The 23,985-nt window shown below is 37.8% G+C and overlaps 1 long non-coding RNA gene across 1 annotated transcript in view; it reads right to left on the reverse strand.

The window, feature by feature from the left end:
* Positions 1-23,985, reverse strand: part of LOC107648881 (uncharacterized) — a 136,695-nt gene that overhangs the window by 82,657 nt on the left and 30,053 nt on the right. The window contains exons 3-4 of the long non-coding RNA XR_463206.2: positions 20,863-20,923; positions 10,678-10,777 (exon numbers count right to left, since the gene is read on the reverse strand). This is a non-coding gene — a long non-coding RNA (uncharacterized LOC107648881). The remainder of the gene's footprint in view (positions 1-10,677; positions 10,778-20,862; positions 20,924-23,985) is intronic.

The raw sequence follows: 23,985 nt of genomic DNA on the forward strand, positions 1-23,985 counted from the left end.
GCCTGTGCTCCTTCCCATTGGTTCCCAATACAAACACTTGTGTGCACATGTCCCCTGAAAGCCCCTGCCACTGGTGATGCCTTCATGATTTCATAATCCTCTCCTCCAGAGATCCATGGGCTAGATATCACTGCATAATGTTTAACATTCAAATCCATTGCACTTTTGACACTGGTTGTTTGGAAGTTCTTCCTCATATCTAACTGGAATCTGTTCTCTCCCATTTCTACTTCTGCCTTCTAGGGCCAAGGAAAAGTCAATTCAATTGGACGCATCTTTACTAAGCAACTATGTACAAAGCACTATCCTGAGGGCTCATAATACCAACACCAAAAAAAAAAAAGGGGAAAAAAATCCTTGCCCTCAAGGTGCTTACTTACATGTTGTGGAAGAGTCTGATCCCCTTTCTATATATGATAACCCTTCAGATATGTAAAGATCACTACTAATATTTGCTTCTCTAAGCTATAAACACCACAAGTCGAGTATTCTCCTATTCAACTATCTCTGGATAGATTATTAATTCATATCTTTATATTATGTATCTATAATATAATAATATATGTATAATATATAATACTCTAGCTTATCAATTAATACCTTTCCCAAATTGGGGCATTCAGAATTGAAAACAACATTGTGGATGAGGTTTAGCCATAGGGTATCATAGAATTATAGTCTGTTTCTGAACATGGTCCTACTATTAATATAATCTAAGATCTCATGAGCTTTTTTGGCTTCCAGATCCCATTATTGGATCATATGAAATTTGCATTTTATTAAAACATCTAATGAGATCTTTTTCAAATAAACTGTTGTCTAGTCATATCCTTTCCAGTCTATATTTAGTTGATTTTTAAATGCATTAGAATTTATTCACCCCCACATCTTGTTTCATATTATTTGAATTATTCGTCTAATCAAATAAGATCTCTTGAGATCCAGATTTTATCCTCCTTAAAGCCTGATTTCATTTTATTCCAAACAGTCTAAATTCATTCCAACCTAGCCTTATTTCTTGGAGTCCTCTAAACTCACAGGCTTATGCAAATTTACAAGGCTATAATGTGCTTTTCAGCCAATACTGAAGCATGGTATAGTAGATCAGACTGAATCAGTCATTCAGGTTCATGTTAGACATTATATAATTGCATTTAAAAAAAACCCTTAACTTTCATTTTAGAATTAATATTATGTACTGATTCCAAGGCAACAGAGCCATAAGGTCTAGGCAATTAAGTGACTTGCCCCGGGTCTCATAGCTAGGAAGTGTCTAAGGACAGATTTGAATCTAAGACCTCCAATCTCTAGGCTGGGTACACTCTATCCACTGAGCCACCCACCTACTCTAGATAATTGCCTTTTAAGAGGTGTCTTCTAAGGGACTTTTAGGTGGCTCAGTGGATTGTGATCCAGACCTAGAGGTCTTGGGTTCAAATATGGCATCAGAAATTTCCCATTTGTGTGACCCTGGAAAAGTCAATTAACCCTAAATGCCTAGAACTTGTCGCTCTTCTGCTTTAGAGCTAATACATAGTATTGATTCTAAGACAGAAGGTGAGGGATTTTTATTAACATTTTTAAAGAAGATTCTTCTGGAAACAGTATAAGTTTAAAAGGATGATTATTGTCAGAAATTTCAGACACCGTAACAGAAAGATGGTGTATACATTTTTGAGGAAAGATGACCTTTCATTACTTCTGAAATCCTAGGCACTAAGTAGACATCTACTCTACTTAGAATTGGTATGGACTCTGGTGCTCATATTTCATAACCATCTCCAGATAGTCTGCATGTCACATAGCTCAAGTCAATCTTATACTGAACATGGAAGGAACCTACAGTGGGAGATAAAGTTGCTACATTTCCTTTTTTCCATATGATGGAGCTTCTTCCAGTCTAGGTTCTAGAGATTTCTGAAGGGCTCAGCCTGTCCACATTATTGATTCCAGTCAACAAACTGGGGAGTAGTATAATCTGTCTGTCTTTGTTCCGTTCGCTTGGTGGTGTATCCTCATTAGCCCCCTATGGATAGTCAACCTGTCAGCAGGTCTGCACTCCAACTGCCTGACCCCTGACTCCCACTCATTCTTCCACAAATTAATTTCCCAAATTGACAAATTAAAGTGCACAGTGTGCCCAAGGTCACTAAATCACACTGGGTTCTGGTAAATGTCAACCAGTGCTTTAAAGGGGAGGAGAGAGGTGAGGAGTTGAGGGAAGGGGAGAGGAAGAGAGCATGGGCAAAAATGCATTAACTTGACCCCCAAAATGTGTGTGAGGGGAGTGCTTAAATTTTTTTAACTCCTAGGCAATTTTTTTTTTTAAATTGGAAGAAACGGGTTACTTGGAGCCATATTTGATGATGATTTAAGTGAAAGTCAAAAGGCTAACAGGGGTGAAGCTTGTTATATGTGTGAAGAAACTCCTTTTTTTTAATACTGGGTTATCTTAAAAAAAATAAGAAATTATTTCTATCTCATAAAGAGCTTTTACATTTGACTCACTTAACTTTTACACCAACCCTATAGACAACAGATATTGTCATTCCCATTTTATAAATAAAAAAGAAGCACAGACTGATGAAGTAGCTTACACAAGGCAGTAATAAGAATTTTTATAACAATAATAATAATAATTCATATTTATATGCTACTCAAAGGGTTTTTAAACCACTCTTTCCCTGCAACAACTCCATGCTAATTAAGAGGAGCTGAGGTTAATTTCAGATCTCAAGTCATTTCAGCAAATGTAGCACTAAGCACCTAATGTGTTGATCATTTTGCAATTTTTCTTTATTTTGTGGGTTGGCCTATGTAATGAATTGATAAAAGGATAAAAGACAAATAGAAAAGATGGGCATGAATGGGGCTATGGTTAGCATCATTTGAGAGAATGTCCAAATCTATGAAATCACAGATCCATTTGAGAATGTACAAAACAATATACAACTTCTTGGGTCAGTGCCCATTTCATTTCACTATACCCCCTCTCTTTTAAGAAGGAAACTATACGCCTTAGCTATTTACATCAAAAGTGAGATGTTCCTGCTCAGGAAGAATAGCAGGTCAATCAGCAAATATTGAGTGCTACCATATACAAGGTCTTCTGCTAGTTGTCTAAAATACAGAAAAAGGGATTCTGACTTCTGAAAGTTTGTATTCTCCTTGGGAAAGCATAAACAAAATATCAAACAACACTACTAAGTTCCAAATGAATGATGAATGAAAGTGTATTTGTTAAGTACTTAATGTGTTCCAACCATTTTGCTAAGTACCATGGATACAAAAACAAAAGCAAGATGATGCCTGACTTTCAGAATCTTATTTTGCAAATGAAGGAAATAATACATAGGGGTGGTTGGAGGAAAATATTCTGGTCTCAGAAGTCACTAGAATGGTAAATGGAACTGTGGAGCTGTCCTATGGTTCCTTCTTCCCCCTTTTCATTTTTTATTCTTTGCATAGCATCCTCTTGGTATGATAAAGGAACCCCTCCTTGCAGAAGAGGCTCAGATATTCTTTTACTGCAAGCAAGCCTGTGTATGGTGTGAAACACTCATATTAGTCTTCTTTCCTTCAGTACTCAGTCTTAAAAAGGCAACTGGCATCTTCCTTCTTCCTGGAGACAGGATATAGAAACAGTTGTACTGTCAATATTGGCAGCAGAAGCAATAGAATAGCAGAAGGCTGGCAGAAATGAGGCAATGGTAATATTGATATGATTAAAATTCTCATAGCAAGGGACAGAGAAGAGACAATGGTGGAAATAGAAGAGACAGCTAGGGTGAAGATCAGGATGTATAATTCTAGGAAGTTCAGTACTAAGCATGCCCTTCCCAGACATGGTCTCTGGATGTCCAGCTTAGTAAATCATTAGCAGTGAGGAAATGACTAGCCAATAAAGATGTTGTTGTTCATCCTTCATTTTCAAAAGGAACTAATGATATCACAGGGTGATGTCTTGACTAGAAGTACCTACTTCAGCCACCTTCATGACCATTGGAACAAATTGTTCTCATCTGCCCATTCCAATGGGGAAAGTCTTCACATGCCTGGAGTAAACACCCTCCCTAACTCAACTAATCCCACCCATATCATACATTTGTGTGCTACACAAATGGACATATGAAGTAAGAGTCAAGAATGATCATATCTGACTGAGGTGAACAGGAAAGGCTTCACAGAAAGTGTGGAGTTCAAAGAATGGGTAAAATTTCAAATGATTAAAAAGTGAAGGAAGGGCACGCCAGTCAGAGAGAATATTATATCCAAAGGCATAGGCAGGGAGGCATGAAGTATGTAGAGAGGCAAGCAAAAACCCCAAAACTCTAGTAGAATTCAACAAATCCGAACAAACATTTGTTAGGCATCTACTACATGGAAAATATTGTCAAGTATTGGAGAATAGACATCAACTGAATAAGAATGCTCTCTCCTCTCAGTTTACAATATAGAAGAGAAGAAATGACATATGCAAATAACTATAGCACAATTATACTATATAATTCAAAAGATAATATAGTAATAATGTTTTTTAAAGAGTCAATTGAAGTCTTAATAAGTAAGGTCAATTCCAAATGAAGATAATGAGAGAAGGCTTCAGACTTGGTCATAAAGTCTCTCAGTCTAGCCAATATCTCCTCTGATAGTATGTATATCAGATCCACCACTACCCCACTCTTGGGGAGAACCAAAAGACCTGGTAGAATTGTCCGCCAGATCAAGTCTGGAACATATGAGGACAAAGTGATAAAACTCAAAGAACTTAGATAATAAGTTAGGCTGTATAGGTACCTGGGCTAAATAGTTTAGGGCTCCAAGCATCATTTCAGTTCTGAATTATCGAAATTGACTATGCATAGGAATTGATTAGATATACCAAAATTACCAATTCTCCATTTCCTCACTCCATTTTACAAGATGTAGCTCTAGCCCAATAGACCAAATGGTATCAAAGCAAAATTTGGCTTCATTGCTTATGTTGTATGACCTTAAGGATTCAGTCTATATCATACTAGAGTTGTATATGTGTGAATATACACATATGTATATTATACACATACATCTGTATATACTTATATACATATACATTAATATAATATATATATATAGCACCTTGCATATCTAGTATGTGAAGTCATAAAATTTGCTTCTCCAGGCAACAAAATGATTGGGTCAACAAAAATGCCTTAATGTTGCTTTTAAGACCACTAATTGATTCTGCTGCCCGGATATCCACTTGCAAGGCATTCCCGAGCCTAGGAACATTAACACACAAATGCTCTGGCACCAGCTGTCTTAAGCCTAAATCTGGTCTCCACCAAAAGGGTGGCATTAGATGTCTTCTCATTTTACATGTTTTCATTTTTATAACAACATTCCTGAGGTTTGAAGCTACCGTAGGTGGGTTAAAGAATAGGATGGGGACCTCAAAGTTGAAGCCTGTTTTGGTATCTTCCTTTTGCTGAGGGAAAGGCCTGAGAAGAGAGATGCAGAGTCATCATGACAGCAGGAGGAAAATGATTTATTGGGAAGCCTTAGGCACTGACGCCTGTAGAGAATTAGAGAAAGGAGCCCTGGGATTCAGATCCCAAGCGTACTAGATGAATTAAGGCAGACGTAGGAGATAGTATTTCCTTTGTGGTAGGATAAGTATAAAAGAGTAATTTCTGAAGTGGACCCTCCTCACTGGATCTAAGCCTTTTCCCCTCCTGGGTAGATATTCATAAAGTTGGGAGAGTAGAGAGATGGTTGATCCTAGAATCAAGAAGACCTGAGTTCAAAATCTAGTCTCAGATACTCATTAGCTATGTGATCCTAGGCAAGACACTTAACCTCCACTTTCCTCAGTCTCCTCAACTATAAAATGGAGACAATAATAATAGCATCTACCTCCCAGGATTTTTGTGAGGATAAAATAATATGTGTATAGCACTTATCACGGTGCCTGAAACATAATAGGTGCTTAAGAAATGCTAGCTATTATTATTATTAACATCTATAGAAGAATGAGAAGTTGCCTCCAAGAAGTACTAAGTTTCCATGAAATGGGTCAAAATTCAGATAACAGCCATGTAATAAACATTTATTAAGTGCCTACAATGTGCCATGCACTGAACTAAATGCTAAAGATAGCAATAAAGGCAAACAATGGTCCCTAATCTCAAGGAACTCACAGTCTTCTGTTCCAGGTAAGAATTTACCAGGTGATCCAAATCCCTTCTGCTTCACTAACCTTAATCCAATTCACTCTCACTCATGTTTATGCCTTTAGATATATGGGTGCTTAGGTGTATCTCCCTATATAATTAAGAGTAATCCATGTGCAATGGGGTACTAGAGTTCTTGGGATTCAGTCCACATGGAGGGTTTGCCAGTCTTCATCTCTCCCTTTCAGAACATGAGACCAGATATCTTTCCATGCCCACCAACCCCTCCATCCAAGTGAACATTATCCTATGTACTTGATGAGAGCTCAATCAATATTGGTGAATGAGGAGGCTGTGGGGAAATGGTTAAATAAAAGTCTCTTAATAAACCTCTGAAGTTTCCATTGCTACCATTCCCCAGAACTTCCTTTTCAGGGTTCTGAGTTTAAAAATGTTTTTGGGTGTGGGCCCCTGCTCCGTAGGGATGGCTGCCTGCCCTCTAAGGTAGATACCGTGCTTCACAGAAGGAAATGATGCATGTTCTGCATTATAAATTCATAGCTGCCAAAAAGGGTAAGATGAGGTCATAAACAAGAAGAGTGAGAATAGCAGATTGGCAATTGAGACTAGTAGGCTTTATTACAAGCTCTGCCAAAGCCTCTGTCTGCACATGTGACTCTGAAAGAGACACTCCCTCTTTCTAGGTCTTGGGTTCTTCAAGTTGTCAACTGGGATTGATGGGAACAATCATTCTTTTGAAAATGACCTCCTTCCCAGATCGTGTGGCTCCATGAACAATCACGGGCATCATCCAGTGACATGAGATATATCTCTCATGAATCAGATTCTCCTTCTTCACAGCCAGAAAAGCATGAGCATTCTGCCCTCAAGACACGAAGAGATTCTCAATGCTCATCTAAGATTTGGTAAAGCAACTTCAGTTCTTAGAAATGTGACTTTGGAGACAGAGGGAAAGAGAAAGGAAGTGAGACATCAGAGCCACACTCATCAGAGTCTTTCCTCCCCATCTCTTTCTCTGCTCCTTTTTAGGCATCCATCACCAAATTCTAGAAATATGTAAATGGAACCATATGCAACATTAAGGGTAGGAGTTCTTCTCTTTAATTAGTAATGTTGTGGAGAGCCAACAAAAAAAGGCTTACAGTTCAGCTCTTCAGGTGCTTAGATGGAGCCAAGAATACCATATACTGTTGGTCACCATTCCTGAGGCTCATAAGATTGAGATTTCCCAAGAGCAATGAAAATTATAGTAACGGAGACTGCATAAGGAGATTCCATAAAAGGAGATGGTCAGAATCACTGGGGAAACCACCTACATCCTGTGTTTATACAACAATCTGTTTATAAATCCCTTTTGCAGTAAACTCAACCATCAGTTCCTCGGATGCATTACTAAGAAGGAAAATAAGTCTCTTGAGCAAAAGGCCAACTAATAAAAAGTGAGGAGATGGAAAAAAAAAACAGGAAACATCTTGTTACCTTCACAGACCATCAACCAGTAAAAAGTTTTTTGCTGATTGAAGATCAGGCTAAGACCCTCACTCTAACCTCATTACTGTCTATTCAGGCAATGCAAGTCAACAAATATTTATTAATGCTATATTAATTTTTCCTAAGCATCAAGCACTGTCCTGAGCTATGGAGAAACAAGGGAAAATTTTAAATTCCTGGTTCTCAAGGAACTCATAGTCTAATAAGGGAAAGTATTATATACAAATGAGCTATTTACTGATAAATTGGAGGACTCATAAGAAAGGCAATAGTATTAAGGGGGATTGGGAAAAGGCTTCTTGAAGAAAATAGAATTTTAGCTGAGACTTGAAGGAAGCCAGGAGGGAGAAATGGGGAAAGAGAGTATTCTACTCATGGGAGACATCCAATAGAAATGAACCCCCAATCCAATAGAAATGCCCCCAATATGGAAATAGAGTGTTTTGTGAAAGGAATAGCAAGGAGGCCAGTATCAATGTACCATAGAATACATGGAAGGGAGTAAGGCATAAGTATGCTAAAAAATATAATAAAAGGGAATAGGTTACAAAGGGATTTTAAAAAATTCCTTCCTTCTGTCTTAGAATCTATTTTCCAAGGCAGAAGAGTGTTATTGACTAGGCAATGGAGGTTAAATGACTTGCCTAGGGTCACACAGCTAGGAAATATCTGAGGTCAAATTTGAACCTAGGACCTCCTGACTCTAAGTTTGGCTTTAAATTCACTGAGCCTCCCATATGAAGGGCTTTCAAAACTAAACAGAGGGGAGCAGCTGGGTCGCTCAGTGGATTGAGAGCCAAACCTAGAGACAGGAAGTCCTAGGTTCAAATATGGCTTCAGACACTTACCAGCTGTGTGACCTTGGGCAAGTCACTTAACCCCCATTGCCTAGACCTTACCTCTTCTGCCTTGGAACCAATACACAGTATGATTCCAAGACGGAAGGTAAAGGTTTAAAAAAAAACTAAACAGTGGGTTTTATATTGGATCCCAGAGTTAATAGAGAGTCACTGGAGTTTATTAATTAAGGGGGAGGGAATAATTCAGTCAGACCTATACTTTAGAGAGATTACTTAACACTGAGTGAAAGACTAACTGGAATAGGGAGAGATGAGACAGGTAGACTAAATAGTAGACTATTGCAAAAGACAGGAGGTGACAAAGACTTACACTCTGGTGGTGGCAGTGTCAAAGAAGAAAAGAAGACACATATGAGAGAAGGTACAAAGGCAGAATGGACAAGGTTTGTCAACTGTTTGGATAGGGAAGGAAGGGGTAGAGAGACAGGGAATGAGGAGCTGAGAATGAGGCATAGGGTGGCTAAGGGGATGGTGTTATTCTTGACAGTTATAAGAAAATTAGGGAGAGGGAAGAGATTTGGGAAAAAGATAAAGAGTTCACTTAAAATATAATGTCGAATTTGAAATGTCCACCAGGCAGTTGGAGCTATGAGACTGCAAATCAGAAGAGAGATTTGGGCTGGATAAAAAGATATGAGGACTATCTACAGAGATATTATATTTGAAACCAGGGGATCTGATGAGATCAGAAAGTGAAATATCTGAGAGTAAGAGAAAAGAGGACCCAGAACAAAAAAAAAAAAGGACTTTGTTTTATTCCCGTCAAATCTGGCCTCAGTCAATTCTTAGCTGTATGACCCTGGGCCAGTCATTTAACCCCCATTGCCTAGCCTTAATGCTCTTCTGTCTTTGAATCAATACAGTATTGATTCTAAGACAAAAGGTAAGGGTTTAAAAAAAAAAAAGCACTGTGCCCAAAAAGATCAACCGATCTTTTTGTTGGGACAATACTACCACATGAGTTTCATTAGAGTAAGAGCACTGCAGTTGAAATTAGATCTGACTTTTAGTTCCACTCCTGTTTTCAACACTCTATGTTTCCTTATCTGCAAAATAGAAACAAATACCTATGTGGTCTATTTAACTGTTACGTTGTGAGGATCAGATCAGATAAGGAAGGTTAAAGTAATCTGAAAGAACTAAGTGTTTTAGAAAGGAAAACCATAATTAATACTATCCATTTTTCATGGAATTTCAATGAACTTTTGAGTAAATTGACCAAATTGACCATGTCATTTTTCTAATAATTATTATTCTGATACTCACCCGAATTCTGCAATCAAATCAAAGATCAATAAGACTTTGGTTAAACCAAAAGATAATTAAAGTAATTAGAAATAGTATTACTTGCAAAATTAAAGTGTTTCCATTAGAATAAACACTGGACTGGGCATACCATAGCTTAAATCCCTTATTCTATGTGGACCTCAGTTTCCCCATCTATGAAATGAAAGGGTTTAATCACATTAACTCTAACAATTTGTGATTCTACAGGATCCCTCATTTGTCACTGTGAATTATAGTCAAAGAATCAAAGATTTTCAGGATTGTATTCTACTTCAAATTCTCTGATTTGGCCTTGGGCTTAGTCTTGATTGATGAATCAATTTTACAATCCTATGTTAGATGCTCTAGAAAACCACTAGAGGAGCTTCTAGACTAAAGTTGCAACAAAATTAAGATGGCAGATAACTTCCTTCTTGGTGGCACTCCTTTTATCCTGTTGCCCTTTTAAAAATTATTCCAGAAGAAAGAGAGGAGAGAATAATCTGAGCCAGTGGCTTAAGATAGTCTTTCTATTATGAAGTCCTGCTAGACTGGTCAATTTACCCCACTAATCACTAATGACTCTAGGTCTCCATTTCTTTATCTGTAATAGGGAGATAATCACCCCAACCGACCCCAACAGAATAGTTAAGATTGTATGGAAAGTATTATTAGCTCTCTTGTCAGCTTAGCAAGAGATGTCTTCTAAGTCTGGTCTTATCTGACCCTGTGTATCACTATCTCTTAGCCCCTTGGATTATTCAAATTTAACATACCATCCCATCTACCTCCTACTTTCCAGACTCTATTTGCTTGTGAAAGCAGACAGAAGATGATTCATCCTAGATACCTCTCAGCCAAGAATCATGAGTGGAAAGAGTACTGACCCCGAATCCTGAAGATGTGGGTTCAAATGATGCCTTTGATATCATTACTTACAAGTCCCATGGCAAGTCACATAATTTCACTGAGGCTCAGTACTTTGTTCTGTAAAAAAAAAAATGAAGAAGATGAACTAAATGACTTCTGAGGGCCCTTCTAAATCTGGGTCTGTGATCCTATAATTTAATGAAGTCATAGGCAAGAGGAAGAAGTAAGGGGAAGGAGATCAGGACTGTTTAGTTTCTTCTTCTCACCCTCATTCACCAAAGAGGTCCCCGTTTAAGTTACATGGGCAATAACAACTTTCATTTCCTAAAAAAGTAGCCAAAAAGATTTGAACAGTCCAAGGGACTTCTCGCTGAGAAAGTAAAGGCTTGAGGGACATTAATCGAGAAACCTACAAACACCACCAAAAATCTTGCAAAGCTCATTAGGGATGGGCATGGCACAGATGTGAGGAACAAACAGTGGGGTGGGGACAAGTACACCAGCATTTCTAAATCTGGTTCTCCTTGATTGATAAAACATATGTTTCAGAGATGAAGAGGTAATCATTAAGAACAAATCAAACTGCCATGTTTCCTGTCCCAACTTCCAGCCTCTGCTCTGAGCTCCAGGTCAATCCTCGATCGCATCGCAGTTAGGCAAACACTAAGATTCTTTGCTTCTGTAGTTTCATATCTTATAGATGGGCTTTGAGAAAAAAGAGTGAACAATGGGAAGAAACTAAGAGTTAACAAATTGGAGATTGGAAAAGGAAACTTTGGGAGGGTGTTTTTTCCCCCCTTACAAAGAAATCATCACTTTATTCATTAGTACAAGATTTTCCCAAGCAGTGTTTCACTTGCCTACCTAATGTTTTCCTTTTCATTCAACAAAGCCTTTCCAAAATGTCATTGCAACTACTCCAGCTTCTTTCCTTCCTTTCTTCCTCTGCATGAAAACTGAAGACTTAGGACCTGTGGATAGTCAGTCAATCACTAAATATTTATTATGCATTGGAAATACAAAGAAAGATAAGAGAAAGCCCCTGCTCTCCCAAGAAACTCAGAGTCTAGTGGAGAAGACAATATACAAATAATTACATATTAACAGGCTATCTACAGGTTAAAATTTGAAATAATCATCAGAAGGAAGGCACTATAATTAAGGGAGAGCAGGAAAGAGCTTTTTTGTAGAAGATGAGATTCTTTTAGCTGAGACTTGAAGGAAGCCAGGAAAGAAAAGAGGCAGAGATGAGGAGAAAAAGGCATGTGGGACAGGCAGAAAAAATGCCCCAACTACTTAAATCCCCTTTCCCCATCTTTCCTCCTTGGATAACTGTGATTAATTGGTGTGTTCATTTTCAATTCTTTCTTCTACCTCAATCACAAACTCTCTGATTTTCCTAGGCATTCCCTTCTATCCTTCAATTCTTTCCTCCATCTCATCCTTTAACTAAAATCTCTTTCTTCCGCAATGCATCTGTGGGAGTTTTGCTTTTTATTCTTTCAGTAGCAAAGCTGTGTGACAAAGATAGAAATCTGGGTCTTGGAGTGAGGGAGACCAGCAGTCAATTCTCACCTCTACTATATACCATTGGCTGTATGATCCTGGGCAAGCCACAGCCTCTTCACGCTCGTCTTGCACTCAGATACCAAAATGCACTAAAGTGCAGGTCTCAGCATGTCATTGACCTCCCCTCCCCTCACCTTAGGCAACTCTCTAAGTCTACACATTATAGACAAGATGCTGAAATGCCCTGGTTAAGGGAGTTTTTGAATGGGAAGTTCCATTCTCTGATGAAATCACAAATCCAGCACAGAAAAAAAAAAAATCTTACACATGTTTCCACCTTCCATTGTTTCTTTATGAAGTGTTACATCAGCTACATTTCAATGTGAGGCATAAGAATCACAATATGTGTCGCTGAAGGCATCAACTCTTTCAGTTAAGGACCCTTCACTTCCCCTGAAGTTATTATTTATGTATAACTAGGGAAAGCAGAGTGCACCCCACCTGAAATAGCTGGAACTAATCTGTGGGCCACACGTTTATTTTCTCATGTTCCTGATTAGTCAACTAATTTTTCATTACAGGGGAATACTGTCCCAGGCCTGCAATCTTAAAAGGGACTGTATGATCCAGGTCCTTTGGCTGCTGATGTGGAGGGAGGAATTGGTCTTTACAGGTAAGGGAACTAAGTATTTTTGAGGATATTGGAACTACCACTAGGAAAGAAATATTGGGGGGGGGGGTAGTTCAGCTTTAAAAGTGCCCCAAATACTGTCTTTACTTGAAACTCATCTTTTAATGGGATCAATCAATAATTCCAATAATTCTTTTAAAATGCCAATAATTCTTTTAAAAGATTACTCAACTGTGGAAAAATGCTTTAAAATAAATAAATAATTAAAAATAATAATTCTTTTTAAAATGCTTACTAGAAAGTAAGTTGTATTTAGCACCAAGAACACAAAGAGAAGTAAAAAATATTCCACCTTCAAAAAATTCACATTCTAGTCAAGGAATCAGCATGCAAATGATTTTATAGACATAATATAGGTGTGTATGAATATAGATGCATATAACTATTGACATATATATAATGGAAAAGGGAAGTATGGGCAAGGGAAGGAACATGGGCAGAGGCTTCTTATAGAAGGGAAGATTTGAACTCAGGTTTGAAAGAAGCCAGGAAAGTCAGGAATAGAAGGTAAGTGGGGCAAAATATTCTCACATGAGGGACAGCCAGTGCCAATTCACAAAATCAGGAGATAAAACGTTGTGTGTGAGAATTAGCACGGATGGATCATAGAATGCAGAGAGGAAAGTGTAAGGACACTCGGCCAATAAGAAGGGGTCAGATTGTGAGGAGTTGTAAATGCCTGGGCCTTGAAGGAAGCCAGGAAAGAAAAGAGGCAGCCATGAGGAGGAAAAGCATTCCAGGCATGTGGGACAAGCAGTGAAAATGCTCCAACTACAGATAGAATTTTGTATTTGATCCTGGAGGTAATAGGGAGTCACTGGAGTTTATTTAGTAAAGAGTGGGAGGATGCAAGATACAGGGGCATGATCAGACCTGCACTTGAAGAAAATCACTTTAGCAGCTGAAAGGAGGGCAGAATGGAATGGAGTGAGGCTTGAGGCAAAAAGACTAATTAGAAGGCTACTGCAGTAGTCCAGATGAGATGTGATGAGAGTCTGTGCAAGGGTAGTATCTGTGTGTGACTAGAGAAAAGAAGACCTTTATGAAAGCTCTGAATGTAGGCACTACACTATAAAAATCTGACAACAAATTAGCTATGTGGGGTGAGTAGGAATGGCCAAAGATGACTCAAGTGGAAAACTTGGGTGGCTAGAAAGATGGTGGTGTTGGGAAGAGGAGATGGTTTTAGAGGAGAGGTGAGTTCTCGTTTGAACATGGTGGACCTGAAATGCCTACAGGATATACAATTTTAAATGACTAAAGGGCAATTAAAAGATCAAACAATCTTCCTAGAAAGGAAACAGCATCTGACTCTCATTTTATAAATGAGCAAACTAAGGGTCAGACAATTTTAGTGACTTGTCCAGATTAACACAAATAGATGAGCTCAGACTTGAACTTAAGGGTTCTGAACTCAAAGCCAGCACTCTTTCTTTTTGGTAAGACAGTAACTAAGAAATAGTGTCCACTGCCATTGTATCTACTCATAGGGCATGATATCTGAATGTCAAGGATTAAAGTTTTCCAGGCCATTTAAGAATGAGAGAGTAGGCTTCTCATTCCCTTTTGGGAATGTCCCAATTGGCTTTAAATTTTTCCTTCATGTTTCCTGGAATGTCAGCTGTGGTTCAACTTCTGGCATGAGAAACACAATCCAAAATGAGTCCTAAGTTCCAAGTACAGCAGGCTCCTCTGAGATTGCTAAAGTTTAAAGAAAGGACAAGGATGGTGTAACAGGAAATGCAAGAAGAGAATTGGGTTCTACTCCTATCTCTACCATTAACTATGTGATTTTGGTCAAATCACTTGACTTCTTGTGGTCACACATTCCTCACATGTCAAATAAAGTCATTGGACTGAATGATTTCTAATGTCTCTTCTCCATACCTAACATTTTATGATGCTAGGAGAGAAACTTGAAGGGAACCAATAATATGATCTAATTTCCCTCTTCCCTCTCATTTTGTAGACAAGGAAATTCAGGCAAGGTTGATTGAAAGGTATAGGGAATTCAAGGTCCTTCAATAGCTTTTGTTTGTTGAATTCTTTAAAGTATTTGACATAGTTAAAGGAAATACAGCCTTGAAAAGTTTCCTTAAACAAGGGTCCCTCATACATATGTCAAACTTATACAACATTTTATACCTTGAAGAAACTATAGCAATATTTAGTTCAGTTTTATACTGAAAACAAATGTCAAGCAAGGTGTACAATGGAGAGGTATATACTCACGGTATTTACCAGTGTAATAGAGGATGATCTGTATAGAGTTCATATAAAAGAAACATTCCCTTTTCATATTAAATGCCTTTGACTTTGAACTAATTGTGTTAAAACATAAAATGCAACATATTAGTGCAATTCAAAAAATTGTATTGGCCTAACTATCCACACCACACAAGCAACATGGATGAAAAACACATATTGTTGCTCCAACTATGATCTGCAGCCAGATAATACACTATTCTTCAGGTGATGCTTTAAAGCTACAAATCCTGAAATGGCATTATCTTAGAAGAATAAAAAGTGCAAATAACCTGAAGGACAATAAAAAGCAACATGTGGTAGATATAAGAAGGCAGCAGAACATTGCCAATAATGATTTGCATGGGGGAAATGACATAAAACATTAACAAGGAATGTGTGACTCCAAAAGGAAGTCTACTAAATCATCTACTAAAAATGAGAAACAAAATTCTAGAACCCCCATTATGTTAAAAAAAAAAGCTAGAGTGAAGCATCCAACATGTTGAATGGATCATTGATGAAAGATTAATAATATCCAGCATTTATAGAATACCTACTATGTATCAGGCATTGTGTAAGCACTTTATAAATATCATCTTAGTTGATTCTCTACAATAATCCTGTGAGGTAGGCATTATTATAATCTCCATTTTATAGTTGAGGAAACTAAGGCAAACAGGTTAAGTAATTTACCCAAAGTCACACATCCAGTAAGTATTTGAAATTGGATTTTAACTTGTCTTCCTGATTCTAAGCCCTGCAGTCTAGCCTATAACCTAGCTGCTTCAGGGAAAAAATAGATGAGAATTGTATAAGATGAGATGGCATAGAGGATTTGCAATCTGAATCGATGGAGAGAGTGTCTATCTCAGGGAAAACATGTCCGAAGGAGTATAAGGAATAATATTCTGCAATTTCAACTATCCAAAAAGGGAATGGAGAGCTTCCTGGAATGGTGAATCCCTCATCATTGACACTGACCAAGTAGGAAGTTAGGATTACCAAGTATCAAGAAGGTTGTACAGGGAATCCACTCTTTAGACAAAGGTTGTTGGACTAGATGAGTTATAAGGACCCTTTTAACCCTAAAGTTCTATTATTTTATCTGTCTAAGTGATATACATTGTCCTAGTTGTAATGCATTCAGTCTTGATAAGTTCTCTAAAAAGTACACCTTTCTTCCAGACACGGGAAAATACAGAAATGGTAACAATGATGGTAGTCTTATTTTAATTAATCATCATTCATTCACCAAAGTCCTACTCTAATGCCTTATTATTGTTTGGAGGAGCCCTTAGGTTTTCAAGTCTACCAATGTATGGAATCCTCTAGGTGGCTTAGTGAATTGAGAGCAAAGCCTAGAGATGAGAGGTCCCAGGTTCAAATCTAGCCTCAGATACTTTCTAGCTGGGTGACCCTGGGTAAGTCACTTAACCAATATTGCCTAACCCTTACTGCTTTTCTGTCTTGGAACCAATATACACAGTATTCATTATAAGATAGAAGATAAGTGTGTTTTTTTTAAGAGTACAAGTGGAGTGTGATATCAGGGCTAGTCTTGATAAGTTCATAGAGACTCATCAGAAGAAGCCCACCAAATGATGAATCTTTGTTTTGACCCTAGCAATATAGCTTAGCTTAAAATATTGAGGTTATGAGTTGTGTCAGTGAATTGAGTACATTCCTTATGAAAATCATAGATCCCTAAAATACTGATGCATTTACAGATCCAAAGATAGAATGAGATGTGGAGAGACAGATGAACAGAGATAAAGGCTCTCTATAAGATGAGAAGCTTCCAAGGTCATCATGATCCTGTGGAGTCACGACCACCTCTACAAGCTTGTTAATGTCAATAGGTAAAGCCTTTTAATGTTTGAAAAGATTATAGAAACACATGGCTAAGAATGTGTAGCCACCCAAGGAAAAGGAGACATTCCACTGTATTCAGAAGAATAAAGTTACAGCAGCTGACAAGAGTCTGAGCTAGGTTTTCTAGGAGATTGACTGAAAAAGATAGGAGTTCCCTAGAGTCACATTATCCAATGAAGGAAAAGATGACCATTTCTAAATAAAATCATTTGTACTCTGGCTCCTAAAATTTAAAAAAAAAAAAAAACAGCTCCCATTTCTTAATCTTTGGCAAATCCCACAGAGTGGCAACTAGGATGAAAAAGATTGAAACAAGACAAGGACCAAGAGCAACAATTCTCAGACTTTTCAGGATTCCTTTATACTCTTAAAAATTATTTGAGGACCCCAAAGACTGTTCGTTTATATATGCTATATTTATTGATATCTACCATATTAGACATTAAAGCCAATAGGTTTTTTAAATAATTATTAGTTTACTTAACAATAGATTCCTTTTTGTTTACATGACATATCATATGAAAAGTAATTATAATTTTTTAAAAATTAGTGATGAAAGTGGCATCATTTTACATATTTTTCTAAACTTTTTGATATCTGGCTTAGAAGATGAATGAATCCTCATATCTGCTTCTGTATTCAATCTGTTAAGGCACTTTTTGATATTTGACTTAAAAGATGACTGAATTCTTCTATCTGCTTCTGTATTCAATTTGTTAAGATATGTTGTTTTGGTTGAAGGTGATGAAGAATATCTGGCCTTAGTTATGTAGTTGGAAAATGGAAAAGTATTTTAATAAGAAAATTAGTGGTATAATGAAAATAGTTTTGATCTTATGGATTTTCTGAAAGTGTAGCAAGGACCAATAGGGTCTCCAGATCACTTTGCTGCTAGCCTAGAGAGACAAGATTGGTATGTCTTGGAGATTAGTACCAAGTAAAATGAGGAGTGGATTTCTCTTTCACAATTCCCTGTGATATATCTTCCCTCCCTGAAGATCAACAATTACTTAATCTATTCCCTATTTATCCTCTATCCCAGACCTCTGGCCCTACTGCAGAAGGAGCAGGGCCCTTTTCTCAGAACTTGGGTCCTATGTTCTTCTACCCCATTTAATACCTTTCTCTGACCCCCCTCTCTCCCCTTCTTTCTCTTCTTTCTCTCCTCTCTTCTCTCTCTCTCTCTCTCTCTCTCTCTCTCTCTCTCTCTCTCTCTCTCTCTCTCTCTCTCTCTCTCTCTCTCTCTCTCTCTCTCTCTCTCTCCTATCTATTATCTATTTTCCTATACAACTTTCTAGAGACCATGGCCAGGCTGACCCTATTTCTGTAAAGCCCTTAACACAATCTCTTGATTCTTCAGTGTTCAAAAGATAGACTTCAAAACATAACAGAGCTTACTTCATTTCTACTCCTTTCCCCAGCCTCTGTAGTCTAGGGGGGAACTTTCTGGGCCAAGCAAATTGTCTCTTGGTTGTTGTTTTTTGTTTTAAATTTCCCCTTGCTTTCTTGCTAGAATTTTTTTCCTTTATTCTCTTTATTTGCACAAATCAATACAGTGGAATAAATTTAAATGATGATACATCCCCCAAAAGAAATTTTTTTAAAGATTACTCCTTGTTCTTTGTCAACTGCCGAGAGAAAACACTACCTTTCAAAAGTAGAGATTACAAAGGGTCATGTGCTTTGATGTCATGTAATGGCATTTAATGGGCTAGGAGAACTGGGTTTAGTTCAAATCCTGGCTCTGCCATTTGCTTGCTTTGGGATCCCATACAAATTGCTTTATGTCATTGCGTCTCAGTTATGAATGAGGAGGGATAGAAGTGTAGGATAGGACTGGATGATCCAAGAAGGTTTCTTCTAAATCTAGAAATTCTACAATAAAAACAGAAGGCGTCTGACGGGGGCCAGCTCTCTGGATCTGACTCTAGCTTACTTTATATTACTTTTTGCTTATATTACTTTTTGCATGCTAGAACTATGTGAATAATTCACATTAGACACACTGCCTAGCAGATCTTCTGCAGGTGGGTCCTACAAGTGTAGAGAGTTCAGCCAAAACGATCAGATGCTATAAATAATGTTTAGAGACGTTCTCTATCTATCAAAGCATCCTATTGAAAATTAGTAGATGCTGCTTCTTCTATGAACCCTCATTCCTGTAACTTCTGGCTTGGTCTCTGTCACTACAGGGATCCCCAGATTTTATAAAGGTTTCTTGGAGAGTTCTTGTGCCAATGGGTCATGGAATGTTTTCCCAGGTAACTCCAGACTAGAAATTGAAGCTCAGCACCTTCTCTTGCCCTTCATCCTGATGTAATCCTCTGCACAACACGGGCTCTCTTCCTATGAGTTGTCTCAGAGCCTCTGGCAAAAAGCCAGATCACCAGCTGAGCAAAGGAGCTGTGAGGAGGCAACAACTAATAATAACTATGGCTGGCATTTCTGTAGAGCTTCAAAGTTTGCAAAGCGCTATTATTCTAAATCAGTTTATTCTCACAACAACCCCTTTGAGGTAGGGATTGGGGGTTTTGTCATCACCTCCATTTTACGGGTGAAAAAACTGATGTGAGCAGAGGTTAAGTGACTTGCCCAGGGACACATGGCTATTGGTGCCTAATGCAAATTTGAAACCAGTTCAAAAGAAAAACACACAGCACTGAAACAGAATAGTGTCATGAAAAAAGAACAGCACTGTCCTAGGAGCCAGGAAGCTTGAATTTGGGTTTTCCTGCTCTTCTACCAAACCACCTATATGAACTTGATCAAGTCACAATCTCTTTTGGTCTCAGTTTCCTCATTTGAAAAAGAAGTCATTCAGCAGCCTGAATGATGCCAAAAATCTCTGTTCAATTCTAAAATTCTTGGATTCTAAGAAACCATCCCTTTAAGGAAAATACAATTCCTACCAGATGCTGGTACCTGGAGGTCTTACTACCATGAGATAGGCAATCTCTACTAAGTACCTGCCAGAATGGAGGGCATGGGAAACTCTTTTTACTAGTGACTGAGGTCTGACAATCCTCACCACATGTTCTGCCCAAAGTCTTTTGTCCTCTTCATTTCTTAAACATTTGGCTATTTTGGTGGGATAAAAATCTACTCCATATGTTTGTCATTCTCAACTCTTCAAGCTGCTGTTTTATAAGAGCTATTTGGTGTCCAGAAAGTCTAGCAAGTCTTTTAAAGACTTTTTTTCTTAGATTGCCAGGAGTCGCCAAGGGCAATGGACCCCAACCTCCTTCCTCCCCAAGAATCCTGTTCCCTCAAACCATGAGGCTCCAGCGACATCTACACTTTGCAAAACAAACTGGACTCTCCAAGGCTCGTTGCTGACCAAGGCAGTAAGTATTTTCTTGAAACGATGTTATCATCTAGTTGGTTCCTGATGTTTTCCTTTCATAAATATTTTGTGTGCTGGCTCATTGGTATACTTGCAAGGTCGGAAGAACACAAGGCAGGTTTCCAGCTCACTGTGGTGCATTTATAGGGGGAGAGAAACAAGAGTCCCCCACGACAAGCAGTTTTTCAGTTGCTGCAATTCACATCTTTGGAGGGAATAGGCACATTGGTGAGATCACAATTTCATTGACACGTTGAGATATGCTTATTACAAGCACAGGCTAGATCAGAATACAGTGTTTGGAAGGACAGATTAATTTTTTTCTTTAGCCACCAAAATTCTAAAGTGCAACCCATTTATCAGCAATAGCTAATGTTTATAATAATTCTTTAAGGTTTGAAAAAACACAAGATAGACAGATAATTCATATAACAATATTCAATGTCTATATAGGTAGGTGGAGCAGTGGATAGAGCACTGGGCTTGGAATCAGGAAGACTCATCTTCATGAGTTCAAATCCTGCCTCAGGTACTTATTACCTGTATGACCTGGGCAAGTCACTTGATCCTGTTTGCCTCTGTTCTTCATCTGTAAATTGAGCTGGAGAAGGAAATGGAAAACCAAAGATATTGATCTTTGAAAAAAAACACAAAATGGTGTCACAAAAGTCAGACACAATCAAAATAACTGAAAAAAAGATATATAGATATATTTATATCTAAGGCATCTAGGGACAAGTAAGTGGCACAGAGATTGCTGGGCCTGGAGTCAGAAAGACTCTTCTTTCTGAGTTCAAATCTGGCCTCAGATCTTTTCTACTTAAATGAGCCTGGACAAGTCACTAATATATATATATATATATATAAAATATATAGAAAGCTAAATGTATCTAGCAATATCTGTAGCTCTATCTATATCTCAAGATCTTTCTTGCAAGCTTTCAAGCAGCTTAGAAAGTGCTATATACATAGTATATATTTATATACATATATAGAATATGGTCCCATTTGATCTTCAAATCAATCCTCTGAGATAGATTACTATTATCCCCTATATTATAATATTAAAATAATATTATATGATATATTATAACTCTATATAATATTATGCATAAAATTTTATATAATACATTATTATTATTATTATTATTTTATATATGAAATTAGAAAAATGAGACTAAGAGAGATTAAATAACTTGCCTTGGGGTCACAAAGCTAGTAAGTATCTGAGGTGGGATTTGAACTCAGGTCTTCGCTCTCAATCCAATAGTCCATCAAGGATGCCAAGTTGCCCTTTACCAACTAGAAATAGATCTAATCTTATCATATTTCTATTCTAAATGACTTTTTGGCAGTCATTCAATCATTTGATCAGGGATCAACCTGCACCTGGCCAATCCAATTAGTTGTACAGACATAGTCATACAGATGCTTATCATATGATACACAAGAAATATATAGTAGAAATTGGTCTGAACCAAATTTGGGAATTTTTTTTTCCAGAATAATGTAGCTAAAGATAGCAGCCATACTCCTTATCCCCTCCCCAGGATGGAAATCTGAGTTTCAGATGCTGTAATGTTTGGTTTTCAGATGAAGATTGCTGCTGCTTTGTCCTCTAATTTTATGACTAGTCACAAGAAGATCAAATGTCTGACCCAAGGTCACCTAGTGAGTCAGTGGCTCAGCTGGGATTAGGAGAACATGAGCCTTCCCCACTGGCTCCTGGTCCTTCAGTCTAATCTCAAGACTTCCATGCACACCTCCTTTCTCCTCTTTCCTAAGAATATGACTTGAGCATATTTTGGTCTGAGCCAAAATACCTACAGTTTAATTCTAGAGCAACTGGAATGTGAGTGTGTGTATGTATGAGAGACAGAGAGACGGAGACAGAGACCCAAAGACACAGAGGGAAAGAGAGACAGACAGATAGTCAGAGACACAAAGACACAGAGAGAGAGGGGGAGGAGAGGAGAGGAGAGGAGAGGAGAGGACAGGAGAGGACAGGAGAGGACAGGAGAGGACAGGAGAGGACAGGAGAGGACAGGAGGAAGAGAGGAAGGCTCTGTGACAAAGAAAAAAGGGGAAAGGGGAAGTAGTACAGAAAGATAGAGATAGCAAGTCTGAGAAATAATGAGGATGTGCCATAAATATTAGGTCCAAAATAGTCTCATGGATGAAGTTCTTGGACATACAGAGCCTCATTTACAAGGAGGAAAACTGAGGCATCTAAAAAGTGTTAGCCATTTGTGCAAGAGGCTAATCATTAGCAAAATGGGGTTTCAGACTCACCATGCTCAAGTTTCCCACCTGTGGTGATTTAGTACATGGAGCCATGCTTCCCTAGAGCCTTCTTGTATCTTTCCACTTATTTGGCTCAATGTTTTCAACTCTCATGGGAAAATGTATTTTGTCTCCCAGGCCCAGATAACTTTCTCAGCTAGAGCTCAAAGTATTCAGGGATAGATTTCCCATGACAGGTGCTCCATGGGATAAAGTCTCCCAGTTTTCCAATCTACTTGTTTCAGTTGTAGCTCCTTTACAGAATTAGTCTGGCCAATTAGTGGGACTAGTGAGTTTGATATTGTCCTGAGCCTAAATAATTAGATTTCAGAGTGAGGAGAATCAGAAGGAAATTGGCATCTACCAAAGGTTTCTTATCTATACCATGTTCCATCAAGTTAGTCAAACAGAATCATAAGATAACAGGTTTTTAGAGTTGGAAGAAATCTTAGCTACCATCCAGTCCAAACCATGCCAGAACGAGGATTCATCAGGTTGGTCAAATAAAATCATAAGATCACAAAGTCTCAGAGCTGGAAGGATCCTTAGCAGAAAATTCATCCAACCCATATCAGAATAAGAACTCTTTCTGTAACAACCCTTACAAATGGATGACTGGCCTTTGGTTGAAGCCCATCTCTTCTGGCAGCCTATCTGTTCTGAGATAGCTCTAATAGTTGGTAAGTTTTTCTTTCAATTTAATCAAATCTATCTCTGATATAATCAGTTAAATGCCTCTTACACTTGTCAGCTCTTCAAAGGTTGACAAATTAAAAGAAAATGATCAGAATCTATCTAAGTATTCTCTTTAAGTTAACTTCCCAAGTTCCTTCAACCAATCTTCATACACCAGGGCTTTTTACCAATCTGGTTGACTTTCTTTCATGTTTGTCATTTTCATTCTAAAATATAGCACCAAGAATTAACACAATACTCAAGATTTGGTATGAACCAAAGCAGAGAACAGATGGACAGAAAACTCTTTTGTCCTTAATATTGTGCCTTCTAATTCAGCTAAAAAAATACATTAATAATTGTTAGTTGCCATCTCAGTTGATTCATATAGACTTTTTAAGTTCAATAAAACCCCTATTTCTACTTTAGACAACTATACCACTCTCATATTCGTACTTATAAGGTCATTTTCTTAACCTAGTAAAATTTCATACTTACACCTATTAAATTTTACCTCATTAGATCTGGCCCAACATTCTAGCCTCATAGGATCTGTTGGGATTCTGATTCTGTCATCCAACAAAACTATCATACATATGTTGTATTATATATAAATTTTATAAGTATGTCATCTAAGCTTTTAATGAGAAAAATGTTAAACAGCACAGAGCCAAGTACAGATCCCTGGAGCAATGCACTGGAGAC

This window comes from Monodelphis domestica, chromosome 2, assembly GCF_027887165.1.
Source record: "Monodelphis domestica isolate mMonDom1 chromosome 2, mMonDom1.pri, whole genome shotgun sequence".
Taxonomy (NCBI): domain Eukaryota; kingdom Metazoa; phylum Chordata; class Mammalia; order Didelphimorphia; family Didelphidae; genus Monodelphis; species Monodelphis domestica.